Here is a 19,238-nt window from a genome sequence, read left to right on the forward strand (position 1 = left end):
TGACCTATCCTCTAGCGGGAAAGGGTACGCTGCCAATAACCATTTTGAAATTATCAATTTCTTATCGGGGGAAGTCCACGCATCCTCACACACCTCATTTAATTCCTCAGATGCAGGAAAAACTATAAGTAGTTTTTTCTCACCAAACATAATACCCTTTTTTGTGGTACCTGGGGTATTATCAGAAATGTGCAAAACATTTTTCATTGCCTCAATCATGTAACAGGTGGACCTATTGGAGGGTACACTAGTCTCATCATCATCGACACTGGAGTCGGTATCCGTGTCGACGTCTGTATCTGTCACCTGAGGTAGCGGGCGTTTTAAAGCCCCTGATGACATTTGAGACGCTGGAACAGGCACAAGCTGTGTAGCCAGCTGTCCTATGTCGTCAAACCTTTTGTGTAAGGAGTTGACCCTTTCACGCAATTCCTTCCATAAGTCCAACCACACAGGTGTCGACCCCGCAGGGGGTGACATCACATTCACAGGCATTTGCTCCACCTCCACATCATTTTCCTCCTCATACATGTCGACACAACAGTACCAACACACAGCAGACACACAGGGAATGCTCTTACAGAGGACAGGACCCCACAAAGCCCTATATATCACAGGGATATCACCTATAAAACGTGTTTTCCCCTTATAGCTGCATAATATAGTTATACTGCGCCTAATTTGTGCCCCCCTCTCTTTTTTACCCTTTTCTGTAGTGCAGGACTGCAGGGGAGAGCCAGGGAGCGATCCTTCCAGCGGAGCTGTGAGGGAAAATGGCGCCAGTGTGCTGAGGGAGATGGCTCCGCCCCTTTTTCGGCGGGCTTTCTCCCGCTATTGTAAAAGTTCTGGCAGGGGTTAATAAACACCTATATAGCCCCAGGGGCTATATATGGTGTCAGTTCGCCAGCCAAGGTGTTAATATTGCTGCTCAGGGCGCCCCCCCCAGCGCCCTGCACCCATCAGTGACCGCAGTGTGTGGTGTACATGAGGAGAAAGGAAAAGTGGATGTGTGCATAGGCGCCCTTGTAACAAAAAATGCTAAAAACTGGTTTATATAAAAACACAGTATTTTAATTCCATGCGGTGATAACACACAAGATAAAAATCATACATATATACAATACAATGCCAATCCCAAAATATCTCACCCTGGATAGGGTTTGCGGTGGGCAGAGAGCCTTTTTTGGAAAAAGGCAATCCGGTCCCGGTGGAATTAGTGTAGCACCACCGCAAACAGGCTTATTCCAATTAGAGGTGGAGTAGGGAGTCCGGCAAGGTGAATGAAGAGCATCCGTGTCGTCCAAACGACGCGTTTCGGAGATAATTCTCCTTTTTCAAGCTTGGATAACAGGGATCCTCAAGAACAGATATTTATACCTACTATAATTACATTAATTAGCCAATTAGGCCTCCATAACTTCCGGATTTAATTAACCGGAAGTGACATATGCGGTTCAATGCTCACTTCCGTTTGTATTATATAATTCGAAAATCCTTTCTGTTCTCACACAAAAGTATCGAATAAGCAATGTATATTTTTCCCCCGAACTAAGTTATCTATACTAAAGATTAATAGTCAGGTAACTTTACATAGAACTCTCACACACAGAATAAGCCGTTTTTTCCTTCCGTCATCCGATACCGGAAGTGGTTGTGCGTTCCACCGTTGCGCTTCATATAGCGGCCATCTTGGGTGAGGGGTTCCGGTCACGTGTTTAGGCTGTATTTTATCAACAAGAGGTACGGCTTTTAATCCTTATTCTTCATGGCCGGAAGTAGCGGATGCGTTCCACTCTGCGTTCCATATAGCGGTCATTACGGGGAAGATCGTTTCTTAATAAAATTTCGTAGGATGAACCAGAAGTTTTTATTTAATAGACAATGGTAGTCTTCCTTTAGGCAGCCTTTCTGAAAGATCTTTTTCACTTTTCATTTTTGCATGGCGATGACATAACTTGAAATTTCAATAGATACACATGGTGCCATATCTCCTCTACCCATCTTAGCTGTACTTAGTATTCCAGGCCAGTCCATCCCTAAATACCGGGAGATAGGCACTTAATTGGCAGTAGTGTTCTTATTCCAAATTTATACCTCAAAAAGAGACGGAGGGGAAAAGGAAAAATTGAGAGAATCATTAGAACAGTAAAATTTGAGACCCTAAAATAGCAACAATTAATAAATTACAGATACAATCCAATATAAATTATTCTAAAAACCATTTCAGTTCAAAGTCTGAATTATGTCCCTCTGGTATGAGGGTATTTAAATTAAAAATCCACCGCATTTCGCTTTGGGCTAATTTTGTTTCTGTATTTTTGCACTTCCAATTGCCTCTAATTTGTTGAATCCCTAAAAATCTTTTGATTCCTTTTTCACATTTGTCATGAACCGAGGAAAAATGTTCTGACAGAGGGTGGGTGTTAAGGCCCTTTTTGATGTTATAAATGTGTTCTGCCATTCTCGTTTTGAGACATCTTGAGGTTTTACCTATGTAGATTTTTCCACAGTGGCACTCTATAAGGTAAATTATGTTGCGTGAATGGCAAGTAATAAATTATTTTATTTTATATTTCTTCCCATGTACTTCAAACTCAGAAATTTTCCTTTCTATGCCATTTCTTGTGGTAGATCTACACATGAGGCACATACCACACCGGTGGAACCCAATACTCCGTTCACTGGCTCCTTTTTCCTGTAGGCTGCTTTTTGCCAAGATATTTTTTAGAGAGGGAGCTTTCTTGTATATAAACCTAGGTTGATCGGGTATGATGTCACGCAAGATGGGATCATCTTTTAAGATTCTCCAATTCTTTTTTATAATACCCTCCACCTTCTTATGATGTGCTCCATATTTGGTAATATAGGCCCATTCATAACGGTTATCTTTTTCAGTGGGCTTGGATTTCTCTTTTAGAAGTTTTGTTCTATCAATAGTGTGTACTTTTTGTTTAGCCGTTTCTAGAAGATGTTTCGAGTAGCCCTTCTGTTTGAAGCGTGTACTCATTTCTTCTGTTTGCTCTTCTAAAGTGCTCTCATTGGTGCAATTTCGTTTTAACCTCATAAACTGGCCCAGAGGGATATTTTCCAACCATCTCTTATGGTGTTCACTAGATATTTCAATATAAGAGTTGGAATCCGTGGGTTTTCTATGTGTTTTTGTGCAAATTTCATTATTTTCTATGTAAACAACTAGATCTAAAAAAGATAAAAATTCCTTACTCATATTAAAAGTAAGTTTAATATTAAAAGAGTTTTGGTTAAGATCATCACAAAAATTGTTTAAAGACATTTCATCCCCCTGCCAAATAAAAAAGACATCATCAATGAACCGCCACCAGCAGACCAGGTCCGCCCCCATAGTGCTGATGGTACTTGACTCCCAATAGGCCATGAAAAGATTTGCATAACTGGGGGCAAACCTGGTGCCCATGGCGGTTCCCCTTGTTTGAAGGTAGTAAGATCCATTAAAATAAAAATAATTATTTTTAAGAATGAAGTAAATAGATTCTAAAATGAAATCTTTTAAGTCTTCTGAATAGTCACTGGAATTCAAAAAATGGGAGACCAACATACATACAAAAAACTCCGAAGCGACCCCACCCCTAATATCACAAAACAACTGAATGAGCTCACCAATAAGGCTCTAAGTAAAGGTTTATTATCCAAAAATGAAGTAGATTTTATATGTATTCAGGATCCAACAATCCCTACCATTTACGTACTCCCAAAGGTGCACAAGCACCCTACAAAGCCACCGGGGAGACCTATCATAGCCGGGGTAAACAGTATTACCTCTAATCTCTCGGCTATGATCGATTTTTTTCTACAGCCCCTGGTTTCTAAAACAACCTCCTTTTTAAAAGATACGGGGGACGTTCTGAGAAAGTTGGAAGATATAAAATGGAATGAAAACTGCACTTTAGTTAGTGCAGACGTCACTAGTTTATATACGATCATTGAATGGGAGAAAGGAAAAGAAGCAGTCTCCCATTTTTTGAATTCCAGTGACTATTCAGAAGATTTAAAAGATTTCATTTTAGAATCTATTTACTTCATTCTTAAAAATAATTATTTTTATTTTAATGGATCTTACTACCTTCAAACAAGGGGAACCGCCATGGGCACCAGGTTTGCCCCCAGTTATGCAAATCTTTTCATGGCCTATTGGGAGTCAAGTACCATTAGCACTATGGGGGCGGACCTGGTCTGCTGGTGGCGGTTCATTGATGATGTCTTTTTTATTTGGCAGGGGGATGAAATGTCTTTAAACAATTTTTGTGATGATCTTAACCAAAACTCTTTTAATATTAAACTTACTTTTAATATGAGTAAGGAATTTTTATCTTTTTTAGATCTAGTTGTTTACATAGAAAATAATGAAATTTGCACAAAAACACATAGAAAACCCACGGATTCCAACTCTTATATTGAAATATCTAGTGAACACCATAAGAGATGGTTGGAAAATATCCCTCTGGGCCAGTTTATGAGGTTAAAACGAAATTGCACCAATGAGAGCACTTTAGAAGAGCAAACAGAAGAAATGAGTACACGCTTCAAACAGAAGGGCTACTCGAAACATCTTCTAGAAACGGCTAAACAAAAAGTACACACTATTGATAGAACAAAACTTCTAAAAGAGAAATCCAAGCCCACTGAAAAAGATAACCGTTATGAATGGGCCTATATTACCAAATATGGAGCACATCATAAGAAGGTGGAGGGTATTATAAAAAAGAATTGGAGAATCTTAAAAGATGATCCCATCTTGCGTGACATCATACCCGATCAACCTAGGTTTATATACAAGAAAGCTCCCTCTCTAAAAAATATCTTGGTAAAAAGCAGCCTACAGGAAAAAGGAGCCAGTGAACGGAGTATTGGGTTCCACCGGTGTGGTATGTGCCTCATGTGTAGATCTACCACAAGAAATGGCATAGAAAGGAAAATTTCTGAGTTTGAAGTACATGGGAAGAAATATAAAATAAAATAATTTATTACTTGCCATTCACGCAACATAATTTACCTTATAGAGTGCCACTGTGGAAAAATCTACATAGGTAAAACCTCAAGATGTCTCAAAACGAGAATGGCAGAACACATTTATAACATCAAAAAGGGCCTTAACACCCACCCTCTGTCAGAACATTTTTCCTCGGTTCATGACAAATGTGAAAATGGAATCAAAAGATTTTTAGGGATTCAACAAATTAGAGGCAATTGGAAGTGCAAAAATACAGAAACAAAATTAGCCCAAAGCGAAATGCGGTGGATTTTTAATTTAAATACCCTCATACCAGAGGGACATAATTCAGACTTTGAACTGAAATGGTTTTTAGAATAATTTATATTGGATTGTATCTGTAATTTATTAATTGTTGCTATTTTAGGGTCTCAAATTTTACTGTTCTATGATTCTCTCAATTTTTCCTTTTCCCCTCCGTCTCTTTTTGAGGTATAAATTTGGAATAAGAACACTACTGCCAATTAAGTGCCTATCTCCCGGTATTTAGGGATGGACTGGCCTGGAATACTAAGTACAGCTAAGATGGGTAGAGGAGATATGGCACCATGTGTATCTATTGAAATTTCAAGTTATGTCATCGCCATGCAAAAATGAAAAGTGAAAAAAATCTTTCAGAAAGGCTGCATAAAGGAAGACTACCATTGTCTATTAAATAAAAACTTCTGGTTCATCCTACGAAATTTTATTAAGAAACGATCTTCCCCGTGATGACCGCTATATGGAACTCAGAGTGGAACGCATCCGCTACTTCCGGCCATGAAGAATAAGGATTAAAAGCCGTACCTCTTGTTGATAAAATACAGCCTAAACACGTGACCGGAACCCCTCACCCAAGATGGCCGCTATATGAAGCGCAACGGTGGAACGCACAACCACTTCCGGTATCGGATGACGGAAGGAAAAACCGGTGTGTGAGAGTTCTATGTAAAGTTACCTGACTATTAATCTTTAGTATAGATAACTTAGTTCGGGGGAAAAATATACATTGCTTATTCGATACTTTTGTGTGAGAACAGAAAGGATTTTCGAATTATATAATACAAACGGAAGTGAGCATTGAACCGCATATGTCACTTCCGGTTAATTAAATCCGGAAGTTATGGAGGCCTAATTGGCTAATTAATGTAATTATAGTAGGTATAAATATCTGTTCTTGAGGATCCCTGTTATCCAAGCTTGAAAAAGGAGAATTATCTCCGAAACGCGTCGTTTGGACGACACGGATGCTCTTCATTCACCTTGCCGGACTCCCTACTCCACCTCTAATTGGAATAAGCCTGTTTGCGGTGGTGCTACACTAATTCCACCGGGACCGGATTGCCTTTTTCCAAAAAAGGCTCTCTGCCCACCGCAAACCCTATCCAGGGTGAGATATTTTGGGATTGGCATTGTATTGTATATATGTATGATTTTTATCTTGTGTGTTATCACCGCATGGAATTAAAATACTGTGTTTTTATATAAACCAGTTTTTAGCATTTTTTGTTACAAGGGCGCCTATGCACACATCCACTTTTCCTTTCTGTTTGTACTTTGTATGGTGGGACGTGGTGTTCCCCCAGTGATGTGTGACGGCTGCCTAGGGTAACATTCATTGCGCACTTAAGAAATTTTCTTTTATCTACCTATGGTGTGCATGAGGAGCAATGGCGCACAGCTGCAGTGCTGTGCGCTACCTTGGAGAAGACAGAAGTCTTCAGCCGCCGATTTTCCGGACCTTCTTGCTTCTGGCTCTGTAAGGGGGACGGCGGCGCGGCTCCGGGAACGGACGATGAGGTCGGGTCCTGTGTTCGATCCCTCTGGAGCTAATGGTGTCCAGTAGCCTAAGAAGCCCAAGCTACCACCACTTAGGTAGGTTCGCTTCTTCTCCCCTTAGTCCCTCGGTGCAGTGAGCCTGTTGCCAGCAGGTCTCACTGAAAATAAAAAACCTAACATATACTTTCTTCCTAGGAGCTCAGGAGAGCCCCTAGTGTGCATCCAGCTCGAGCCGGGCACAGAAATCTAACTGAGGCTTGGAGGAGGGTCATAGGGGGAGGAGCCAGTGCACACCAGGTAGTCCTAAATCTTTCTTTAGAGTGCCCAGTCTCCTGCGGAGCCCGTCTATTCCCCTTGGTCCTTACGGAGTCCCCAGCATCCACTAGGACGTCAGAGAAATAGTAGCTACACACGTTTCTGATGTACTTCAGTTAAGGAGGATGTTAACATAGAGGTCCAGAGAATGAGGATCACCTTTTTTGTAACTATTACAATTATAGTTAAAAACGGTAGAAACTTATTCTTATCTGGACTTAGGTCCCAATTTCTAAAGTTAGCACAAATACACCCTATAAAATCCGGGGCAATATAGACATTGAGAATCTTATCTATAAGGTCTAAAACATTGTGATAATTAGTTTTTTTTTTTTCATTTTGCCACTTTCCCATGGAGCCTATGAATTTGTCAGGAGAATAATGACATTTCTGACACATTCCAGTTTCCTCTTGAACAATGGGGGTAATTCTGAGTTGATCGCAGCAGGAACTGTGTTAGCAGTTGGGCAAAACCATGTGCACTGCAGGCGGGGGGGGGCAGATATAACATGTGTAGAGAGAGTTACATTTAGCCAATCATGCGTGGAGGAATCCGGTAACAGCTTAGTATATAAAAGCTTTGTGTGGTAAGGGTTATAATAGAGTGATCTAAGAAGAGAACTTATAAAATCTTGGGAGAGGAGGAAGAGCGTGTTGGGCTTAAGAAAGGGGACATAATGATGGATCAGTTACATGATCGCCAACATCCCCACAGGCAGGATGCTGAATGCATCCCTTTAAAAATAACATTATTGAGTACTGGAAAGGGAATAGCTGATGTCTTGGTACTGTATGTAAGAGAGCGACCGGAGAATAGGGATGAATGCCCTATCAAGTGCTAAGTCAGCATAAATGGAGGTCACAATGGAACAATACAGACAAGGAATGTATACAAAGATTAGGGTCATCCATACCCTATTAGTGCTGTGCAGATTGCAGTTTGGACTGAGAAATCCTGGTTCATTTTTTTTGCCATAAAAAATGGGTAGTGAGATGGTCAAAGTGATTAAAGTCAGCAGTCGATAAACAAAAGGGCAACATTTGTATCTGGTAAAATATTTTGTGAAAAACTATGTTTTCGACTACTGCCAGGTGACACAAAAAAGGGAAGGGGAAGAATTTTCCAACTGTCATATATTATTATTATATTTTGTTTGTAAGGCGCCACAAGTGTTTCGCAGTGGCTATTTTGGAAAGTTTAGTTTTATATAGATGTGAAATAGTAGGGGCAATCTGTATATTTCAATTTACTGGAAGCAATTTTTAAAGGAAACAAGGTCAGTATAGATTGTATAGTATCAGAGGGACCACTAAGGGGTAGTATTTCTGATTAGGACATATTAATCTTGAGGTCCAAAAACACTCCCATTACTGTGTGGGTAGAATGGGAAGGGTCTGAGTGGGATAGGAGCATATCATCAGCGAAAACAGAGATTTAAAGGGGGGTACTCACGGAGCGATATTCTAAGCAATCTGACTAGATTGCTTAGAATATCGGCAGGATCGCTCCGTGTGTAGCCCCCTCGGCGATAGCGATGCGCGGCCCCGCACATCGCTATCGCCGCTGCTAGATTGGCCTGCATGCAGGCCAATCTAGCGGGTCGCTCACTTCACCCGCTGGGTGAAGTGAGCGGCCCCCCCGTCTCCCCCCGCACGCTCAGCACAGATCGCGCTGTGCTGAGCGGCAGGAGAGATGTGTGCTGAGCGGTTCGCTCAGCACGCATCTCTCCTTGATCGGCCCGTGAGTACTGGGCTTTACTGTAAGTTCAACGAACATTGCCCAAAACTGATAATTTTATCTATGCAACACAATATATTTTTCATTGGGCAAAATATGGAGCAATATAGTATGTGCCACTAGCACCTTCTTACCTGTACTCTCATTAACCTGTGTGTACGGTATATACTGTATAACAGAATAGGTTAAAAGTAGGTTTTTCTTGCCACATAACAGTGTATGATAATCGGTGCTCTTATTGGAGGTTCAATGTCATATGACAGACCCCGAATAGTAGAAACCAGATACACACAATGCAGCATCTTTCTTCCTACTTTATTCTGCTTCAAAAGATTCTGCAAAGCAACCAGTATATGAATTTGCATTTGCTCATAAACTGACATAAATACGTCTCATAAACAACATACAATCTGCAACTCTGTATCCTTGAATAAACTGATATGATAGGCACAATGTATACATGTACTGTATCTGACATTGTCTACTGTATTTAATAGAATTTTCTTTTACAACCTTGAGACAGTTTCATCTAGATATTACCAGTTTATTTGTTGTTGTGATAGTTGTACAGAGAGTATAGCTCTATAAGATCCTGCATAAATAACTTTGATGCGATTCTACAGATCGATATACTCATACTGTATCTAACCAAACCCTTATTAAATTTGATGCTGTCTCCTGATATATATATTCAGTAAATTACAAACAGTATAAGATATATCCATATACTGTTTGTTACATCTTCTGCAGGATCTTTTTATTTTCTGTTCAGAGACATAACATTTTATCTGGATGCTGTCAGGTAGATTTTGATATTCTTTGAAAGATTTGCATTAATTGCAACTCTGCAACCTTCTTCCTGGTAACGAATCTGTCCCTGTGATTGTTGGTCCTATTAGGCACACTGCTCGCTCTATGTATTTTAGTATATGTTATGTATAGGTCTGTGTCATGAGAGTCCTATCTTTGAAAATAAAAGTTTTATACATTTATAAGAGTGCCCCATAAAAACTTTTCCTTTCCTTGATTCCTGATTGGAGAACAAGCCTGCCTGATCCCTCTGCAGGTTGGAGAATCTCCATGGGTTTGCCCTTTTCTGAGTGCGCTGGTCCTCCGTGGTGTCCATAATGAGCTGCTGACCATCATGAATGGGATCATGGGCCAGTTTTTACTAAAAATCCGAGTTTGGCCGATTTGTGGGTTTTTTTTTCTAAGTCCCAATCCGGGAATTCACTAAGCAGAAAACTCGGCAGTGTTTGGTCTATTCGTAATGGTTTGATTGGCAAAGTTCAGAAATACGAATGAATAGACCATCGGTCAAACACGGCTGTTATTTCATACAATACAGGCATTCACTATTCATTTGTATTTGGGTGTTAGTCTCTGAGTGCTCAAGTGCGGGTCTATTTTTTTCGATTCGTTAAAAAAAGCAGCAAAAAATAGACCTGCTTTTTCCAGTCGAGTTTGGATAACCATGCACGGATCATTGAGATCTGTGCATGGTTATCTATGGGAAAGGGTCTGTTTAGTGTAAAAACAGAAAAGAAAAATTGCATGGTCCCCCCCCTCCTAAGCACAACCAGCCTCGGTCTCTTTGAGCCGGTCCTGGTTGAAAAAATATGGGGGAAAAATTGACAGGGGTTCCCCCATATTTGATCAACCAGCATCGGGCTCTGCGCCTGGTCCTGGTGCAAAAAATATGGGGGACAAAAAGCGTAGGGGTCCCCCGTATTTTTTGAACCAGCACCGGGCTCCACTAGTCAGAGAGATAATGCCACAGCCGGGGGACACTTTTATATAGGTCCCTGCGACCCTGCCATTAAATCACTAACTAGTCAACCCTGGCCGGGGTACCCTGGAGGAGTGGGGACCCCTTAAATCAAGGGGTCCCCCCCTCCAGCCACCCAAGGGCCAGGGGTGAAGCCTGAGGCTGTCCTCCCCATCCATGGGCTGCGGATGGGGGGCTGATAGCCAAGTGTAAAATAAAAGAATATTGTTTTTTGCACAAGAACTACAAGTCCCTGCAAACCTCCCCCGCAAGCTGATACTTGGAGAACCACAAGTACCAGCATGCGGGGGTTGAATGGGCCCGCTGGAACCTATAGTTCTTCTGCAAAAACAAAATACCCAAATAAAAACAGGACACACACACCTTGAAAGTATTACTTACATTCCGACACACACATACTTACCTATGTTCAGATGCCGACTCAGCCCACGTCTTGACGTCAATTCCAGGGTACCTGAAAATAAAATTCTACTCACCTAAATCCAGTGTGTCGTGTCCTTTTTTAATAATCCACGTACTTGGCAAAAAAAAAAATGGAAACCCGACCACGCACTGAAAGGGGTCCCATGTTTACACATGGGACCCCTTTCCCAAACTGCCAGGACCCCCCCTGACTCCTGTCAAAGAGGGTCCCTTCAGCCAATCAGGGAGCGCCACGTCGTGCCACTCTCCTGATTGGCTGTGTGCTCCTGTAGTGTCTGTGAGGCAGCACACGGCAGAGATACAATGTAGCGCCTATGCGCTACATTGTAGCCAATGGTGGGAACTTTGCGGTCAGCGGTGAGGTTACTTTCGGTCAAAAAAAAAAAGCCATTTGTTTCCCCCAGCACCCTGAATCATAACCGTCACCAGATATAAATTCCACATGATAACAGAATTCAGAGATCTTCGTTACACATATTTGCGCAATTTTGGCTTTTTTTCTTGCTTAGAAATACTCCTCCCTTTCGAGCACCTGAATGATATCACTAAGCTAATTGAGCATCTACCAATATATGTGTTTGTTGTGAGAGGCAGAGAGGTTCCTGCATTATGAGGAGGTGCAGGCCCTGACATGCCACAGGGAGCATTATGGGGTTGCTCCAAGGTAGGTAGCTCTTAGCTTAGACATATTGTAGTAAGGAGCCATTATCATGTGGCTCCTTGCTGGTTAATCTTAAACCCAGATTAGGGTAATGGAGGTGTGAGGTGTGGTGCCTCTGGACTGGCTGAGCTGGATGGCCTCAGTGTGGCATACCTTTACATTCTATTAACACTTTTCACTTATTAATTTCTTAACACTATTTCTCTATTTTAATTGCATTTCATTTTGTATCACTTTCTCTACAGCTTCGGCTTCCTAAATACTAATTTATTAACACTATAGTTTTTTCACTGGTATGCTACGCTGAGCTTTCTGGCTTATGCTGGTGTTTTGGGGTGCCACACCATGCACCTAGATATAGCACTAGGGACCCCAAATATACAGAGACGCCTTGATGCGGCTTTGGGGCTTATTCACACATTTGCGCAAATATGTGTAACGAAGATCTCTGAATTCTGTTATCATGTAGAATTTATATCTGGTTACGGTTATGATTCAGGGTGCTGGGGGAAACAAATGGCTTTTTTTCTTGCTTAGAAATACCCCTCCCTTTCGAGCACCTGAATGATATCACTAAGCTAATTGAGCATCTACCAATATATGGATTCATATATACATGCTTTTTACTATCCCACTAGGTCATATATTTCCCACCTACAACTCTTCCCCGATCATCCAAGCTTCTGTATATATTGTATAGATATTTTTCTGTTTATTGATTAGGTAGTGGCAGTTATTTGGTGACTGCCAAAGGGTGGACTGTCGAAGTCGAAAAATATTGTAGTACACACATCACGTACAAACTACACACAGATGGCCTCCGTGCGCATCTTCGCAATTTGCGTATGGTCGCTCCCGCGGTCCTGCGTATTAGAGCGTGGTATGAGTATTTACGGTAGTGTTTGTAGTCGCATGGAAAAGCCATAAAAACACATTACATATTTATTCCAAATAGTGCACAATGGCCCTCATTCCGAGTTGTTCGCTCGCAAGGCGAATGTAGCAGAGTTACACACGCTAAGCCTACGCCTACTGGGAGTGTATCTTAGCTTCTTAAATGTGCGACCGATGTATGCGCAATATTGCGATCACAAACGAGTTAGCAGTTTCTGAGTAGCTTCAGACTTACTCTGCCTGTGCGATCAGTTCAGTGCTTTTCGTTCCTGGTTGACGTCACAAACACACCCAGCGTTCGCCCAGGCACTCCCACCGTTTCCCCGGCCACTCCTGCGTTTTTTCCGGAAACGGTAGCGTTTTCAGCCACACGCCCATAAAACGCCGTGTTTCCGCCCAGTAACACCCATTTCCTGTCAATCACAATGCGAACGTCGGAGCGATGAAAAAGCCGTGAGTAAACTTACTTTCTTCATAGTAAAGTTACTTGGCGCAGTCGCAGTGCGAACATTGCGCATGCGCACTTAGAGAATTCTCACTGCGATGCGATGAAAATCTCCGAGCGAACAACTCGGAATGAGGGCCAATGTACACATAGTCTCCCTGCATCACACCAGCAAGTTACAATAGTTTAAATGGTATCAGAACAAAGGGATTCACCTTTACAGGATAGGAGGGGAAAAAACAAGGTTATAAGGTGGTGTTTGGTATACAGCTGTAGGGTATTTTAAGGGCAATATTCCAGTGTTGGTTTGCAGATGATCGCACGCTCCTGCGAATAGTTATGCACAGGAGAAGAATATAAATATTAACTGTGTTTACTGTACATTTGGTATGCGGCGGGAACCCAGAGGATGCCACCTACAAGTGCACCTGGAACAGACATCGCCCACCTATTCAAACCAACCTATGACCTCTTCTGTACTGTAAATGACCATCCCTGTGTCCAATGGACAAAGAGATTACAGTATCCATTGTGTTAGGTTTTGGAATATTGTATAAAAGAGCCAGCTGCATGCCCGGCCACACACAGACTCTGAAGGTCATCTACCTTGATGACTGAGGACCAGACTGGGTAGCGCAGGGGAAACCAAACACGTATGTACCATTGATTGTAGCCATTCTTCTATTGTATTGTATTGTTTATATTGTAACCCCCTGCAAGTAAAGAACCGTTGATGGGTTAGACCCCAACCTAGTTTTGAATTACAATTGGTGTCGTGTCCCATTTCCTTGCTAAGGTTTAAAGTGTATTTACAGCCACTCGGGCTGCTGCATTGTGCTAACAGCGTATAGTCCTGTGTACGCAAACTGTGTAGTCACTACGCCCTTTCGGCGTACGTACGCAGAGTTCGTTCACTGTACGATCTTGTGTATGTAAGGTTTGTGAACAATATAAGGGTGAAAGGTCAATTACAGCGGCCGCAGCGGCTCAATATTAAAGTGTATCAAGAGTGTTTAAAGTATAAGCTTTTTAGCCCTGTAAGTAAACCGACGTTTACAATATATATATATATATATATAGAGAGAGAGAGAGAGAGAGAGAGAGAGAGAGAGTTTAACTAATTAATAATATATCGATCTACAATATATCTACAATTTTCTAACCCAGTCTGTGACGTGGCAGTTAGGGACCGATTGGCTGGTACGTTATCTCTATCCACTTTATCTCTATCCAAGGCTTAGTGAATCGACCCCTTAATATCTACAGGACCTAAAATGACCTAATCTGGGTGTTAGTACCTTAAATGACCTATTGCGACTGTTAGAACCTGAAAAGATCTTATTCTGTTAAGTTGAAACTATATAAATTAACTGTGGAAATTTGTGGAAACGGAAGACAGGCAGTTCCAACACTACCTTGTGTGATTTGATTTCTGATTTTGGTTTATTGTACCTACTGTCTACCATGATGGCGCTGTCACATATGTATATGTGTGTGGTCAGACTCATACTGTACTGTAATGAAGCTGGAAGAAGCAGCTCTTCCAATGGCAGAAGCACTTCAGGTCATGCAGGAAGTGAGGAACAAAGTGGCATCTGGACCAGTTGGAGCATCCATAGAGGGTCATTCCGAGTTGATCGCTAGCTGCCGTTGTTCGCAGTGTAGCGATCAGGCTAAAAATCGTCATTTCTGTGCATGCGTATGGGCCACAATGCGCACGCGCATCGTAAAGGTACAAAGCCCGTTGTGGTTGTGCACGGGTTGTAGCAAAGTTTTCAGTTGCACTGACGGCCGCAAGAAGATTGACAGGAAGGGGGCGTTCCTGGGTGTCAACTGACCGTTTTCAGGGAGTGTTTCCCAAAACGCAAGCGTGTCTGAAAAAACGCAGGCATGGCTGGTCGTTCGCTGGGCGTGTGTATGACGTCAAATCTGGACACGAGTAGGCTGAAGTGATCGCAAGTGTTGAGTAGGTTCAGAGCTACTCTGAAACTGCACAGACTTTTTTTGCAGAGCTTGGCTGCACATGCGTTCACACTTCTGCTAAGCTACAATACACTCCCAGTGGGAGGCGGCAGAGCGTTTGCATGGCTGCTAAAACTAGCTAGCGAGCGATCAACTCGGAATGACCCCCATAGCCAAGAAGTTAGAGGCTTTCCTGGCATGCAATCCTGATTTCAAGTAGATTTAAGAAGTGGGTATTTTCTCTGTAGAGAGAGGGGGTCATTCAGAGAGGATCGCTCGCTAGCTATTTTCTGCAGTGGTGCGATCAGATAGTCGCCGCCTATGGGGGAGTGTATTTTCGCTTTGCAAGTGTGCAAACGCTTGGTACAAAAAAGTTTTATGCAGTTTCTGAGTAGGTCTGAACTTACTCAGCCGCTGCGATCACTTCAGCCTGTCTGATCCCGGAATTGACGTCAGACACCCACCCTGCAAATGCCTTCTTCCTGTCAATCTCATTGCGAGTGGATTCTTCGTTAAATCCATCGCTCAGCACTGATCCACTTTGTACCCGTACGACGCAGCTGCTCATTGCGGTGCATACGCATGCACAGTTTTGCTGAGTTTTGACCTGATCGCAGCGCTGCAAAAAATAGCTAGCGAGCGATCAACTCGGAATGACCCCCAGAGTGCAAGAAACACTGCCCTGGAAACACATCCTATGGAAACAGCAGCCATGAAATTTGCACCCCTTACCTCATGTGAAATGGAGGGCAGTTTTATCACCTGAAGACAGAAGAGGTTTTTTCCTGAAAACCTGTCAAACTATTTCATTGTTCAGTGTCATGTTAGGCAAATTAATGTTCTAACATAGGGGTCTCAAATGAGCAGTGTTCATATACAGCACAGTGTTTCACACATACAGATATGTTCTTATATATCGCTGCGGCATAGTGTATTAAAGCAGCACAGAACAAGCGGTAGAAGCTGGACAAAGTAGCGGGCAGTGGTGCTCCGGTTACCCATTTGTATAGGAAGCCAGCACAAGTTACAGTATACAGCAGTGGGTAACTCCCTCTACCCGTTAGTTTTGTACAGAAAAGGTGGCGGCGGGAACGTGCTAACCGCGAACAAAAGCAGACAATGGGGGAACTGTGAGTGCAGGAGGCTGCACTATGCAGCATACCACAGCAACAATGTAAATGGACACATCTCTAATGTTATAGTGCATTTGGAAAGTATTCACAGCGCTTCACTTTTTCCACATTTTGTTATGTTACAGCCTTATTCCAGACTGGAACAAAAACATTTTTTCCCTCAAAATTCTACACATAATACCCCATAATGACAAGGTGACAAAAGTTTTTTTGAGATTTTTGCTAATTTATTACAAATAAATCACATGTACATAAGTATAATCACAGCCTTTGCTCAATATGTTGTTGATGCACCTTTGGCAGCAATTACAGTCTCAAGTCTTTTTGAATATGATGCCACAAGCTTGGCACACCTATCATTGGCCAGTTTCACCCATTCCTCTTTGGAGAACCTCTCAAGCTCCATCAGGTTTGAATAAAAGTGTCGGTGCACAGCCATTTTCAGATCTCTCCAAGAGATGTTGGATTCAAGTCTGGGCTCTGGCTGGGCAGAGTTGTCCTGAAGCCACTCCTTTGATACCTTGGCTGTGTGCTTAGGGTCGTTATCCTGCTGAGAGATGAACCCTGCTGAAAGTTGCCACAGTCTGAGGTCATGAGCACTCTGGATAAGGTTTTCATCCAGGATGTCTCTGTACATTGCTGCATTCATCTTTCCCTCTATCCTGACTAGTCTCCCAGTTCCTGCCGCTGAAAAACATCCCCACAGCATGATGCTGCTGCCACCACCATGCTTCACTGTAGGGATGGTATTGGCCTGGTGATGAGCGGTGCCTGGTTTCCTCCAAACATGACGCCTGGCATTCATGCCAAAGAGTTCAATCTTAGTCTCATCAGACCAGAGAATTTTGTTTCTCATGGTCTGAGAGTCCTTCAGGTGCATTTTGGCAAACTCCAGGTGGGCTGCCATGTACTTTTTACTAAGGCTTCCATCTGGCCACTCTACCATACAGGCCTGATTGGTGGATTGCTGCACAGATGGTTGTCCTCTGGAAGGGTCTTCTCTCCACTGAGGAATACTGTAGCTCTGACAGAGTGACTATCGGTTCAAGGATGATCAATGGAAACAGGATGCCCCTGAGCTAAATTTTGAGCTTCATGGCAAAGGCTGTGAATACTTATGTACATGTGATTTCTTAGTTTTTTATGTTTAATAAATTTGGAAAAATCACAGAAAAACTTTTTTCACATTGTCATTATGGGGTATTGTATGTAAAATTTTGAGGGGGAAAATTAATTTATTTTGCTAATGGAATAAAGGTTGTAACATAACAAAATGTGGAAAAAGTGAAGCGCTGTGAATACTTTCAGTATGCACTGTATATTGCATTTCATTGTTAAGTCTCATGATAGGAGTTTCAAATAAGTCGTTTTTAAATGTAATTCATACTGTATATAATAAAGGCAGAATGTTTCAAACAATGATATATTGTGTGGTTTTGCTTTAGATTAATACAAAACATATAAATTCCTAAGTTGAATTTTTTAAAACCTATAAAATCCTAAAATAAATTGTAGTTCTTAAGATCCAAAAATACCTGGGCCTAGTAATCACATACAGTACGTCCACTTCTGTTACAATATGATAACAACAACCTGGATCTACAGTATATTGCTTTATCTATTTATTTTTTTCAGTGTACAGTTTATATTTGTCTTTGGGGTTTTTTTTTTTGCAATCTCAAAACCATGCACAATAAGATGGTAAACATATTTGTAATATTGGACAATTGTCATGAACAGTGAATATAATTAGATGGCCAAACTTGTGAACAATGGGCAGTTGGTCACACACAGTAAATTAGTATAGAAGTAACCACAGTTATGAACAATTATAACTAATCAGATTAGAAAATAATGGGTCGAGGAAAGGAATGTGACAGTGTGAACAGAAATCTAATCACATACATCCAATAATAGGTATAGTACAAGTATTAGGATAGTGCAGTATGCCACTGTAATATATTTAAAATGTTACAAAATTTAAATGCAAAGTTACAAGTGTGGCAATCACATTTAGGTACAAAAGAAGTTCTAGTTTAAAGTATCCCATTAATTGGTGCACAATGACTGCTGCTGTGCATCATATACCAAATAGTGATGAGGCATGAGCGAGTCTTATGCCAACATACAGGCCTGCCATCAGAAATTGTGGGGCCTGAGACTGACAAAATAGGCAGCCGCCCCAGCAACCTCTCACCTCCCCTTGTGTCCTTCCAGCGAGTGGTAGTCATGTAACTGGCGGTCGGAAGACCGACAGTCACATGACTTCCTTCGGCATCCCGACCCCTCACTAACCCGATGGCCGGCATGCCGACCAACAGGGACTATTTCCACTCGTGGGTGTCCACGACACCCATAGAGTGGGAATAGAACCCGTGGCGACCACAGGTCGCCACCGAACCCGCAGCGTGGCGAGCGCTTGCTGCACTCGCCCCTCTCCGCCGGGATCCCGGCGTCGGTATGCTGCCAGGATCCCGGCGTCAGTAAGCTGACCGCCGGTCAGCCATACTACGCCCCTTCCAGCATCCTCTCAACTCCACCTGTGTCCCTCCAGCAAACTCTCACCTCCCTTGTCCCACTCCCTCCAGAAACCTCCTACCTCCAGCAGCGTCTTATTTCCCCCTTTCCATCCACAAGCCTTTCACCTCCCCCTGTCCATCCAGCAGCATCTCACCACCCCGTCCGTCCAGAATCCTCTCACCTCCTCCTGTCCATTTAGCAGCCTCTAATCTTTCCCTGTGTTCCACCAGCAGGGGTGGAGTTGGCACCAGGTCTCCAACTGGTCTCCAACAGCTTGCAGGCTGTAAACGGGTGGCCTGGTGCCAAAACCACACCACTGCCACCTGGGCCCCCTTCTCTGGGCCTGGGAATGCAGTACCGGCAGCCCTCCGATGGCTGCACTGACAACATATATGGGTGGGAAATAATAGGAAAGGATAAGCACAGAGGCGGATTGGCCATAGGACTCACAGGGAAGATCCCCGGTGGGCCGACGCACCCGCGGGGCCTGTTTTGTTTGAGGACATGTGGTCCTATTTATAGACATAATGAATAAGATGCAAAATAATTTGCTTATATGAAAATTTCTTTGCCA

Source organism: Pseudophryne corroboree, chromosome 4 (genome assembly GCF_028390025.1).
Source record: "Pseudophryne corroboree isolate aPseCor3 chromosome 4, aPseCor3.hap2, whole genome shotgun sequence".
Taxonomy (NCBI): Eukaryota; Metazoa; Chordata; class Amphibia; order Anura; family Myobatrachidae; genus Pseudophryne; species Pseudophryne corroboree.